The sequence below is a fragment of the Harmonia axyridis genome, chromosome 5, assembly GCF_914767665.1.
Source record: "Harmonia axyridis chromosome 5, icHarAxyr1.1, whole genome shotgun sequence".
NCBI lineage: Eukaryota > Metazoa > Arthropoda > Insecta > Coleoptera > Coccinellidae > Harmonia > Harmonia axyridis.
In genome coordinates this window covers 11037689-11051882 of record NC_059505.1, presented here as the reverse complement: position 1 = coordinate 11051882, position 14194 = coordinate 11037689, and the positions used below count along the sequence as shown (strand labels likewise).

General features: G+C 36.3%; 1 protein-coding gene, 1 long non-coding RNA gene and 1 other non-coding gene across 9 annotated transcripts in view; 2 read left to right on the top strand and 1 right to left on the bottom strand.

Annotated features, from left to right (window-relative positions):
* The window catches only part of LOC123680608 (RNA-binding protein Musashi homolog Rbp6), a 980242-nt gene that overhangs the window by 717740 nt on the left and 248308 nt on the right, over positions 1 to 14194 (bottom strand). The gene's annotated exons all lie outside the window — the stretch shown is intronic.
* Trnah-gug lies at positions 4657 to 4728 on the top strand. The gene has a single exon. It is a non-coding gene; the product is annotated as a tRNA-His (tRNA).
* On the top strand, positions 5499 to 6623 carry LOC123680613. 2 transcript variants are annotated; one of them, XR_006747542.1, is made up of 4 exons: positions 5499 to 5880; positions 5970 to 6123; positions 6255 to 6394; positions 6479 to 6623. It is a non-coding gene; the product is annotated as an uncharacterized LOC123680613 (long non-coding RNA). The 2 variants fall into 2 exon arrangements; XR_006747541.1 differs by having other exon boundaries at positions 6255 to 6623.

The following is a 14194-nucleotide window of genomic DNA, read 5'->3' as shown; positions in this document are numbered from 1 at the left end:
TTTATCAGCTGCTGCCAAAAAAAGATCGATAATTCCATCATGCGTATTTGATAGAAGGAATTGATGTTAAACTTTATATGATGAATGTTTTGACTTGCAGTTAAGAGCTTTGAAATGCTGGTTCTTTCGTGAGCTAATGCGCTTTTGAATATCAAAGAACTGTATACCTGAATTGTATATAAGTTGTAATTTGGTTGTTTCGAAATTATGAGTGAAGAAAAGTAAGCTATATTATAACTGTAAAATTTGCTCCAATTAGTGGAAGGATCTATACTCTACAGCTATGATCGTCTGGTGGTTAGAACCCTAAGCTGTAATAATAATAATAATAATAATAATAATAATAATTTATTGCCATCAATTTTACATGGTTCGTCAATACAGCAATATTAAAATTGAAAACTGAAAAATTCCTCCACTGAATAAAATTCATTTGCAATCAAGAGCCGATTGATAACCCTCCTGAATGCTCGCTCTGGTAAATTCTTCATATCGTTGGGTATCTTGTTGAACATCTTAGCACTCCAGTAATAAGCAGCAGAATTCTGAGTGTTTTTCCTTCTATGCAAAGGAGTTCTTAGATCATCTCTATGACGTGTGTTGATCATGTGATAAGTCCCATTTTTACGTAAGTTGGCGCCACCACGTTGTATGTACAGCAGACACTCTCTGATATAAAGTGATGGAAAGGTGAGTATCCCATATTTTTTAAAAACAGTTCTACAAGAATCTCTACTACCCATTTCATGCATGATACGCATCGCTTTCTTTTGCAATATGAAAACTCTCACAGCATCTGAGGCATTTCCCCACAGTAGAATTCCATAATATGATGAATTCCGTAATATGTAACCGAAGTAACCAAGGTTCTAATAAAAGCAATGTTTGCGCATTGTCATGGAGAGTAACAGTATAGGTGGAATTTGTTTTTATTCCAAAATAGAGTTGATAACATTGTCTCCAGCTTAAGGGTGTACACTACCTCTCTCACTAAGTACTTGAATCATAGAAATAATTGAGGTACGATTGATAAACTTTTCAAATTTCATAGTGATATAAAACGAAAACTTCGAATTATTTGTGACACAAATCAGTTCAATTTGAACTGTCATACGAAGGTTTCTTCTGAAAATTGAAGGAATAGATCAAGCGATTTCCGCACAGAATCAAAATGAATCTGTACTAAAGAACCAAGAGAGAAAGGTAGTCTACACCCTTGAACCCGTTAGCAATAGCAAGTTTTCAATTTTCAATAACAAACCACTATCACAAAAATCGACATTTCAGAAGAAAATTTTGAAGAAAGGTCTGAATCACTTCCAACACCGAGTTGTATCAGTAACGAGTTTTCCACAACTTCTCTAACTCCATATCATTAATTAAAAGCCAAAAATATCGGTAATCATTTGGCTATAGCGATGAGAATTGACTGTTTGCATGACACCATCTTCATTTTCAATGAAGTTCAAGCTAATCACTCTGCCAGATCAGATTGCCCACCATATATAGGGATTCACGGCTTGATAATCGAGCTACTTGGCTTGAGCTTGACTTGAGATCAACTCAAGTTCAAGTCAAGTAATAGTTTCTCAATTTCAAGTCAAGTATTTATTTATAAAGTACTTAATTTAACATTGAAAAACTACTACTTCACTTGAACTTGAGTTGATTTCTAATCAAGCCCAAGCTACTTGGCTTGAGCTTAGTAGCTTGAATATCAAGCCATGCCGTGAATCCCTAACCATACAGCGTCTTTTTGTGGGTGTCTCTCATCATTTACATAAGGATTTTCACTGCCTCATTTATGCGACAATTTCGCTTGTTCACACAGCCCTCGAGGGCAAAATGTGCTTCGTCACTGAAAAAAAATCGATGCGAAAAATCGCCATCAAAACATTTTGTTCAAGCATCCAATCAGCATATATTTTAGGCATTTTATGGTCAGATGGCTTCATTTTTGTGTCAACTGAAATGCAGATTCAAAATCAAAATTAGACGTGCTGTGAGGGTAGCCCAAATGTTGTGCGAACCAAGGAATGCATAAATTCGGATCTTCTTCAATACTTCCTCTTACAGCCGAAGTATGGACCTTAAAACATCAGTAACAGATCCAGTATCTTACATATTGTTAAACGATCTAAAACAAAAGTCAAAACTCAAAAAAACTTTAAGATTAAAGTGACAACTTTTGAAGGGCCTTCTTGGATTTTAATGGTAGTGGTCCCTTTTCACTTGATTCGTTTCTTATGGCAGCGCTCTCATCGTCTTTCTGTCAATGTCGTTTTGAGGTTAACTCCTTTTGACAGAACAAATGAGAATTTTGAAATTAATTCTTTGTATAGCGCCACCTTAAGGAAGAAAAGGGAAAGGGACCTATGCCGAACCAGAATTATCTTAAACAAAATTTAATCAGTGAACACATCAGTATTTCAGATATCTTACTTTAAACTAAACATATGACGCTTTGTGTAACAGTACTGCTTGACATATGTCATTAAAAAGGGCTGTCAAAATCCGGTTAACTCAGTAGAAATTTGAAAGTGACATCAATAACTTTCCAATTCGAATTAACGACCGTCGACGTCAAGTTGCAGAAACGCCAAGCGTCTTACCCGATTTTCCCGCTCTCCTGGTGTAAGAAGATGCTGACACTGAAAGGGGCGCGACATAGAAGATGAGTTGTTTCGTTCCTTCAGTGCCGTTCGCTAAATCCGGGTCGATTTCAGCTGACGACAGCTTGTTCCCACCAGCTCTTATTATTGTATTTCCATTTGGAGCAGCCGTCGCTGTCGTCGTAGTCGTAGCTGCTGCATTATCTACCACAGTTCTTGCACTCCCTAATTGCCAAGAAGTGAGTGGATAAAAACGGACGTAATTGTTTCGAACTACCCAAGGTCCTCCTTTGGAAATACGAATTGCATGTTTCGTTTCCACTTCAGCGTTTTGCGAGCTTGTTCTGCTTAGAGAATGCGGCGCGCTAGCGTTTTGTGGAAATGTGTATGATCCTTTTTTTTTATTCGGAAATGGAATCGAACGATGATTTTCAGTAGTTGTGAACATGTAAACGAACGACATAAAGATTTTTGGCCAATTTCAGAGTGAACTTTTTATAAACATAATCACGTTAATCGATTTTCGAATAGGTAAAAACTTATTACTTCGCGCCACAGGTTTGGACTGAAAAAAAAATTGAACGATGTGTACCAAACCTTGCATAATATTTTGCACAACCTTCAGTATCATCTACAGACGTTCAATATTAATGCACAACTCCCAATATCGAACACAATATTATTGTACATCTATGAGCCACCTCAATATTTTTGTGCGATCTTTTTGCGCAAAATTTATTGTGTATTTATGGGCCGTATAAGATTGACACTGATATTTTATTATGTACAGGCAAAACCCCAACTATTGAGTGATTTTCTTCAGATAATCTTCTGAAATATTTTTGGCTCAGGGAACACGATAAACATGAAATTTGTATGATGTTTGAAATTTCATATTTCATCTGAATGTAATAGTAATTTACGTAACAAGTCCGGAAAATATGTTTTTTTTGGACGAATAGAAGTCTGTGGAAGTCTGGAAGTCTGTGAGTCCAAAAAAACCATTTTCGGGCTGTTGCGTACAATATTTTTTCGGCAACCATGTAAAATAACACTATCGCTGCTGCTTTCCATATTTTATTGCGATTGCGATCAAAAAACATGCAAATTTTTGACAACTAATTTTATATGAACTGTCAGCCGTTACCTCGGTTGCTATGGATTCTATGATTCTTTTCCGGCCTAGTCCGGGAAGTACGTACTTTCCGGACTAGGCCGGGAAATGCTACTTTTTCAGAGAAAAAGCGTCCGAGAAGTGAGCACTTCCCGGACGGTTGCCGAAAAAATAATATTTCCAACAAATCGTAGTTTTGGAATTTACAAGAAAACACAATTTTAAACGACCATATTTACGCCTGGACGAATTGTAGGTACCCATTAAAAATTTCTAGTTTTTTCAGTTCGGCAGTTTTTTTGAGCCATATGGAAAGGCATAATTTAATTTGACCGCGGATGTCATAAGTGAGTCGAACAATATCGTAAAGAAAAATAAGAGGCTCCTGTTTGAAGTAAGGGCAATAAAAAACCCATAACCTGACAAAATCATGCTTTTAGCTTGAGGAAACGATGTATTTACACATAAAAAACAAAATTTAAAATAATTATTAATGACAACATGGAAAACATACGACGATATAGGTATAATATTTTCACCTCAAATTCTTGTACTTGCCTATAATTATGAATTTGTGATGTCTGGTTTTGATTTCCCCCGCTGTATATTCAATAATTTTATTCTACAGTTTTTACGTTTTTCGGTATGAAATTAAATCGAAAAAGTAGATTCCAAACGCAACTTTTTAAATCTCACCATTTTCTATCAAATTGAAAAATATTCGACAAAAATCATTAGAGACAATGAAATAATCCATTAGAAGAACGAAAATAATAAATGATAAAATTCTGAATACATATACCTACATCATTGATGAAAATAATTAGTTTCGCTAATGAACTTTAACTAATGACAAGAACTCAGTGAAAGTTATCAATAACTTATCCTTTTCATCGTTTGAGTTCCTACGCGTATCACTTAACCTTGATAGCCGTGATCGTCTAGTGGTTAGGACCCTACGTTGTGGCCGTAGTAACCCAGGTTCGAATCCTGGTCACGGCAATGTATATGCATTGTCACGGAAAGGTTATTATATTTTATTTTTCTCAATTTGACGATCAATTGTGTACAAACTCTATTAAATTTATGATGAAATAAAGTGTAATGAATGTACCTAGAATATTTCACCTTATAGCCTTTTGCTCTGAGGATTTCGTAATCATATATTGAATTGAACATAATTTGAAATTATACACAAAATATACTACTTGATACGTCATTATTTTCATAGAAATAATTAATTTTATCACCTGCTTCAATCTCCGAGAAGATCTCTGCATAACATCGTTGACATCTTCTATATACTTACTATCTAACTATCTACACATAGATTATACAATACCAAAAATAGCTGGTAGAAGGTAAAGTTCTTCTAGCATATCATGTCAAAGAGAAGAAAGAGAAGAAGTATTCTTCATCGCTGAATATCGCCTAATCTATAGAGACCATTAGCGGTTCAAAATCCACTAAAAGTCCTATAAAAATATTCATTAATCTTTGCTACAGAGTGGGTGAGTACGAATACTGAAAATTAATTTATTTATCTCAGCCCGCCAAACTCAAGTTAAACATCTTGAGAAAAAAACTTGAAAAAAATCAAAATTTAACATCCAGTTTTTCGAAAAATAAACATTTGCGGGCCAGTTTTATAGGACTTTTTTCTGAAAATGATTCGAGGAATCTAGTAAATAGTAAATTTTATTCGCCATCAAGAAAGAATTACATGGCACGTCATATAAACACATTCAGCAATATTACATAATGATAAAAAACATACTAATATAAATATAAACATCAGTTAACACAGTTTAACAAGTTAAAATTTCAATACATCAACACGCTGAAGACAACACAAGTCAGAACTCGAATCTCAAAAACTCGTCAACAGAATAAAATACGTTCTCCAACAACAAATTCTTGACATTTCTCTGAAGAGCTGACCTTGGCAAACTCTTCATAGATTGAGGAAGCTTGTTGTACAGTTTGATGCACCAGTAATTCACTGCAATTTGAGTGGATTTAGCTCTATGAAAATTGCTCCTGAACTCATCTCTGTGTCTGGTGTTGTACGAATGGCAATCGCTGACTTGAGTGAACCCATTTTTGTTTGAGTGAACAAATTTCAAGCACTCCAGAATGAAAACGGAGACAATGGTAAGTATCCTATGCTTCTTAAATAGTTCTCGACAGCTATGTGTTTTTGGTACACCACTCAAAATTTTTACTGCCTCCTTTTGTTTCAGGAAAATCCGATCAAGACCTGGACTATGCCCCCATATCAGTATCCCGTATGTCGCCACAGAGTGAAAGTTGGAAAAATAAGTCAGCTTACAGACATTATCGGTAGAGATGGCCTTCATGCGCCTCATAGTAAAAAGGGCTGTCGACAGTTTCCTGGTAAGTAATGAGATATGCCCCTTCCAACAAAGATCATTCTCCAAGGTTATCCCAAGTAGGTTCAAACTACGTTTTTCCTTGTTGTTTAAATTGAAATTCAGTCTTTGAATTTTATCTCTATTCAATTTTAGACCATTAAAGGTAAACCAGTCCTCCGCAACTCGCAGGGTCTCATTACACACACGCTCCAGTTCCTCCCGTGAAGAAGTAATATTGAGAAAGGATGTATCATCTGCATATAAACTCGTTGCCTCGCACGGAACATTTCCTGGTAAGTCATTAATGTACACAACGAACAACAAAGGACCCAGTATCGATCTCTGTGGGACTCCCACATTTATCTCTCTAATTCCAGAGTTCATACCCTTCCATGTGACCACCTGCTTTCTATCAGTTAAGTATGATCTGATGAATTTCAAAGCTATACCTCTTACTCCATAGTACTCCATCTTCTCAAGCAGTATTTCCCTGTCAACACAGTCAAAAGCCTTACTGAGATCTAACGCAAGTATCTGTCATGTTCGTTTGTACCTTCAATTCAGGAACACCCTGTATATTAAATAACCTTTTTCAAATAAACTTTTTCGACCATTAGAAATATTTTCATCCCAAAAGTGATCACTGAAATGAGTTTTGACTGAAATGCATCCACCTCCGACGTAGGAAAACAGTAGAAAATCGGTTTTGATGAACGTCCTCCTTCATTGCTTTCCTCGTTCCGCAATAAGAGATATCATCAATCAAAGTCTAGACATATTCAAAGTTTCCAAGAGAAGCAGTTTTCTGCAAACATCCTCCTCTAACTTCCTACAAGTTTTTTCGTTTTCCGACTTATTTTCATCGCCAGAGTGAATGAAAAGGCCATCAGCCGGCTGAAAATGAATTCTTGTCGACGTCCAGATGTTGCAGCTCAAGATGGAAAATCATTTTGCCAGGCGACGTCGAGAGCTCCAACGGTCTGAGCTCCTCGTTCCGTAAACTGTATAATCTGTCTGCAGTAAAAAAGTTGTAATATTGAATTCGCAATTTGTGTTTACATAATTGCAGTAACATTAGACCGGAGCGCGCAGTTGCTCGCTCCTCATCTTCTTAGGATTAACCATCCGAATATTTTGATATCCCGACGTTATATGTTGGCTATAATGCGAAATATACTAACTGACAGAGAAACTGCAACACGCAGAAGGAACTATTCAAATTTAATTTTTTGTCTTTGTGAAACATAGATTGTACAGCAAGGAGTAAATGATTGAAATTTGGAGAAAGAAACGAAGGGTTTACAATTTTTTCAATAAATTTGTTAATAATGTGTTTGTCCACCGCGACTATCCATACATTCCCCAACACGTCTCGGCATTAATACAATAAGATGGTCTATTTCTTCTTGAGGGATACTATCCCAAACTACCTGCACTTCATGTCTCAGAGGTGCCAAAGTCCGTGGGGGCTGGGGTAAATTTCCGAGCCTTCTAACCATCATGTCCCAAACATGCTCGAGGGATCTGGGCGGCCATGGCAAAAGATTCACATGGGTGGCTTCGAAAAAGTTTAAACTAACTCTGCCAACATGAGGTCGGGCATTATCTTGCTGAAATATTGGATTCTAGAGCCGGTTAAGGTAAGGAAGAACATAAGGCTCCACTTTTTCTTGAAGGTAATACTGCGCTGTCATGTTACCTCGAATGAAGACTCAAGGTGACCTACTTGCATGTGCAATACTACTTCATACCATAACGCCTACTGTCCGGTGACGCTCAACATCAAACGTTCAAACCACAGGGAACAAATTGAGGATTGGTACAAAAATATTTTTCCTACCCTAAGAATTGATGATGATATCACACCTATAGATCAAAATGAATACTTCGAAGCCCTAAATCATGGTAAAAACACTGCTCCAGGATATGACAATATTCCCAGAAGCATTCTGAAAAAGGCTAGATCTATCAATACATCTTGAAATAATCCGAATCTACACCTATTGTATTCAGGAGTCTTGTTTTCACAAAATTTGGAAAAGGGGACTATTAATCACAATCCCTAAATCAAAGGCAGACACCAGGAAGCTCGAAAACTACAGACCAATAACCCTACTCCCAGTAATTGGAAAGAACCTTGAGAAAATAATCAAATCTAGGATGATGAAAATACTAAGCCACAAGATTCCCAATTTCCAATTTGGTTTCAAACAGAAAACATCGACTATCCACCCATTGATCATACTCACTCAAAATGTTCAGAGCAAGAGAAAACAGGGTCATCATTCTGCGGCAATATTTATGGACATACAAAAAGCTTTTGACAGCACTTGGCACTCAGGACTCATATACAAACTCCATAAGCTTGGATGCCCAGTATATATGCTGAGAATAATAAACGACTTCCTTAGCAATAGGTCTATACAAGTTAAAATAAAAAACGCATTGTCCAACGAATTCTCCCCAAAGCAAGGACTTCCACAAGGCTCTCCACTGTCACCATACCTATATAATTTATATTGCTCAGATATCAACGACACAGAACGCGCGACCAGGATGAGTTAATATATTTTACAGTTTGCCGATGATACCACCCTAATTGCACACGGTAAAACTATATCGGACACGATGAAAAGACTGGAAGAGATCAAGGAGAAGATGACCCAATGGATGAACAAGTGGAGAATAAAAACCCCAAGAAGACAAAATTAATTATATTTTATCACAAGATCCACCATAACTCGCCCACAATTACTCTGGAAAATACTACATTGAAGCCTGTAACAAACTGTAGATATCTCGGCATGATAATTGATAGTAAACTCAAATTTAAGATGCACATCAACTCCACCAAACAAAACACTATCACGAGAGCCAGTCACTTCAGGTCACTCACTTATAAAGATCAAGGCATAGATACAAAAACAGCGTCAAACATCTACAAAATGATCTGCAGACCTCTTCTTGAATATGGTCATCAGATTCTAGGTTCATGCAACAAAACTACGATGAGAATTATTGAGGTAGCGGAACGAAACAGTCTACGGAAAATAACCAAGTTGAGACATCCCAACAATCCACTCCACAATCCGTCCAACCAGTACTTATATCAAAAAACCCAAATAGAACCAATAGCCGACAGGATACATAGACTGAAAAAGAAATTTATTAAACTCTATTCGAACACTTGCTGAACGAAAGATGAAAAACGCAACACAGTCTCTTTTAATATACATACAATGAATTCACTTACCTCAAAAACTAAACTGTTTTTTTATTTACATTTTTATACCTTGTAAAATAAGACTTTGTATATGGGCAGGAAGACCTAGGTCGTTAGCCCTTTGAAACATTGTTTCAATGAAGTTTTTCTTCTCTCTCAAACGTTCACGTCTTTCTCACCGACGCTGACGTCGTCTGACCCTTCTTTGGCCATCATGTGTACCCAAGGAGAATCGAGATCAATCAGAAAAGACGACCTGATGCTATTTCACATTCCAATGTTGACGTTCTTTGCACCACTGTAATCGTTGCCAGCGATGCTCAACCGACAGAGGTAACACAAGTTGGAGTCGATAATGCTGCAGTCCAGAAGGCCTTATTCGGCGGTAAACCATTCGGACAGTAACAGGATGGCCTTGTTCTCCTTACCACTCATCAGCCAAAGATGAAGTTGTCGCAAATCGGTCTCTAACGGCCATAAGTCATAGATATCGATTTTGAATTTCATTTATGCCCCTTCGACGTCCGGTGCCTACTCTTCTTCGATTTTGGGCATTATCAAACCACGCTTGACAACATCTCATAACAGTAGTTGGATTTCTATCCGTACGGTTAGCGATTTCTCGAATTGACAATCATGTACTCCTTGCTATACTATCTATGTTTTATCGAAAAATATTGAAATTTAAACAGCTCCTTCTGGATGATGCAGTTTTTTTGTCTGTTAGTATAATTGATGTTTATTGTTCATTGAAAATTGTTCCATTATTTCAATCATTTTAAATATACTGCATTCTCGAAACACTTTGCGATGAATGGAGAATCTGTCCAAAACTAAAAAATTTTTGGTGTGCCTACAACAATCTTTGTATGTAATGATTTTGTGTTTCAGCTACCAGAAACTTGAACATTCACTTCAAATGATAGCTTTATGTCCCTTGCTATTTCATTCGAAGTTTGGTATCGTAATTACGGAGCTGAAATAAATAATATAGGTTATGGATAATAATAGTCGCTTTAATTACCCAAGATACAATGAATTTGCCGATATTGGCGTGATAAGTACCGCTTAAACTCAGAGATCACTAGATTTAAAGGCATCATTAGCAAGGTGGCCTATTAATTTGTTTCATAGGAATTCTTGAAAACAAGGATAGCTTATTTCTTCATCTTGCTGTCGAAAGGGCAGAATAAAAAGAGAATTCTGTCGGGTTCTTCATAATTTCTAACACATTCTTTTTAACTAACGGGTTTTTTTTTCGAGGTATGTAACTTCAAGTTGGCATTACTGTTCAAGATGGCGACCGATTCAACAGATGTCAAGTGATTTATTGTCAGTTTGGTTTGGCAATTCATCATGAATAGACTCACGCCTGAACAACAACAAATAGTGCAATTTCATTTCGAAAATAATGGTTCTGTGCGGAATACGTATCGCGCACTACGTCCATTGTATTTTGTTTAGCGATGAAGCGCACTTCTGGTTGAATGGCTACGTCAACAAACAAAACTGCAGCATTTGGATTGAAGCTAATCCTCAAATGTATATCGAAACACCGTTACATCCAGAAAAACTGACTGTTTGGTGCGCTTTATGGGCTGGTGGAATCATTGGTCCGTACTTCTTCAAAAACGATGATGGCCAGAACGTTACAGTCAATGGTGATCGGTATAGAGCCATGATTACTAACTTTTTCATTTCTGAATTGAACAAACATGATGTCCAGGAGCTGTGGTTCCAACAAGACGGCGCAACATGTCACACAGCTCGTGCCACAATCGATTTATTGAAAGACACGTTTGGTGACCGCCTAATTTCACGTTTTGGAGCTGTGAATTGGCCTTCAAGATCTTGTGATTTGACACCGCTAGACTACTTTCTGTGGGGCTATGAAAAGTCATTGGTCTATGCAGATAAGCCAAAAACCCTTGACCGTTTGGAAGACAACATTCGCCGTGTTATTGCCGATAAACGGTCACAAATGTTGGAAAAAGTCATCGAAAATTGAACGTCCAGATTGGACTACATCCGAGCCAGCCGTGGCGGTCATTTGCCAGAAATCATATTTAAAATGTAATGCCACAAGATTATCTTGCGGATAAATAAAATTCATGTTAATCGAATAATCCATCGTTGTTTTATTGCAATTTAAAGTTCTATAGCTCTGAAAAAACACCCTTTACTAACACAAAAATTAAAATGTGCGATATAATGATAATTGAAGGTTTCATTTTTTTTTGTATGCTCAATTCGTTCAGAAGGGTCTTCAAAAGCGTTTTAAATCAGATAAACAATAGATGTTTGCAAAAAATCTTTCGGAAATGGTAGTAAACTGCCAGAGGATGAATTTCTTCGATATCCAAATTTTACTTTGAATAGCTGAAACGATGAAATAGAAAGGATATAAGTTCAAAGGTCAAATATGTTCACACGAACTATTACCGAACAGAATAATAAACGAACTTATTTGGTAGATTAAATAGAGCCGTAAAATTCAAATAAAAATAGATTTTTACTACGTCTAGAGTTGAAAATTTTATGGTTCTCATAATGATTCGAAATATCCCATTCGAGGTATTTATTATTATGAATATTAACCGATAGCCGTTAGCATTGTTTCGATCGATTTGAGGTAACGGATGGAAATAATCAAGTACGTTTGAACGAAAATATTAGTGCTGTTATTTATGATGGAAAAAAAAGAAAATGCACCAACATTGATGCTAACGGTGTGAGATAGAAAAAGGTTGAAACGAGAAATTATTATAAGTTATTATGTTAACACTCGTATGATATGAACGTGCTTATGTTCGTTATCCAGTAATATAGAGTTTTGGACAGCATTTTGGTTTTGAAAAACTCATATTTTGCATTCATTAATCAGAAAGTTTTAGTTCCGTCGTTTTCACGGTTTCGATAATTAATTCATTCATTTCAATATTCGGAATGTTGTGGAATTATAACCTCCAACGAAGAACGCCTAGCATCTGTGAAAAAATGATTTATCCTATAATCTGATCATAGTTGTTGATCTCTCATTTGAGGGTTGCTTGTTAATATTCGCAGCAATATTAATGAAATGGTTGTTTAATTTGTTTACTTTTTCTAATGACCATGTCTTTGTTTTACTAGTCGAATTCCGACCAAACATCAGGTCAATATAGGATGCTTGTTGGTTCAATAAAGTTTGTTCAGTTTTTGACCTGAAATATGTAATCGTAATATAAAGTCTATCTGATTCTTGAAATTTTAAAATGGATTATGATAATTTTCATTGTTTCGGAAATCTAACCTCCATTTACAACGCAAAATTTGAGACATAGTCGTAATTTCTATCCATTTTAAAACTCGTTAGATAAACGGATGAAATAAGGAATCTTTAATTGAGTTAATTTGAGAATGCGAATCTATCTAAATTTACTACATATTGCAATCGTTTCCGATATAAGGCATAAAGGCGAAAATTATGAAAAAGTTGTACCGTTGGTTTCTTTATAGTTTTTGTCAAATATTTCCACAATGAAAACAAATAAAATTCTCCATTTGAAGGGACCCCGCACGTTTTATATGGGAAATGGCTTTCCGTGAATTTGGCTGAATTTTTGATAAGTTGTAGTTCCTGATAAACTAATCATAAGTGTCCATAGCCACAAAGCTCAAAAATTTACAGTTATCGAGATATGGAGCTTTGAAAATGGATTTTTTGCAATTTTCGGGGTTTTTGCTCATCAATCGGGGAGCTCTCATTTCTGGTTGTAATGGAATTTGGATGTTCGGCGGCCAGAACCCGACTGAGAAATGATCTTCCTTGGTTATTTTAGGCACCGCCATCGATAATTTTTTATACACTGCTCCACATTGGCTATGAAATGAGATACAAAATCCAAGATCTTCCATACATCTTTTCATGCCACAAGATAACGCCAGAATAATCCACATGACCGAGAAACGACATATTGTGAGATTTTTTTAAGAGAGACCATAATAACTGAATCCTCATATATCTGATATCTAATAATATCAAATATGTTAACCAAAATGTTCATAACCAGGCACCGCGAGCTGTAATGGGGGAAAATGGGAAAATAATAATCATTTATCCTCAGGGATTACAATTGTGATCAATATTGATATCGTTTACATATGATATGTGATTTGTTTCTCACAAATCTCGATAATCTGACAATGGGGTGCCAAGACATTTTCCTCAGAATGTCTCGAACTTGATGATAGCATCTCACAGACAAACGAATCCGTGAAAATGTCTGCAGTTTTGATACAATATAGTACCAGAAATGAGAGCTCCCCGATTGATGAGCAAAAACCCCGAAAATTGCAAAAAATCCATTTTCAAAGCTCCATATCTCGAAAACTGTTCATTTTTGAGCTTTGTGGCTATGGACACTTCTGATCAGTTTATCAAGAACTACAACATATCAAAAATTCAGCCAAATTCACGGAAAGCCATTTCCCATATAAAACGTGCGGGGTCCTTTGAAAAGTCAAATATAAGGTGGAGAAATATTTCGCCTGATATAAAAATATACAGCATTCGAGATCATTATAGATGTACTGATAAAATAGCATAATATTCGCTTCTGAAGTTTCTTCAGATCTGCTGGCTTCATGCAGTTCACATATGTCGAAATGCTGAGACCGGTAAAGAAATTTCCCTGTCATCCGTTTCAAATTTCCCCAAAATGCTACATCGCAGACGTGCTCGGCAGATTAAAGAAGTTTGTCGCAAGGATTGACAATTCCAGCGCCAGTTTTATGTTCCACTCAATTGGAGGTACAAATGGAATTCAATTTCTCCTACTCACTCTCTACGTTATTGCATCGTCTCGATTCCTATGTTAGTTCTAGGAGA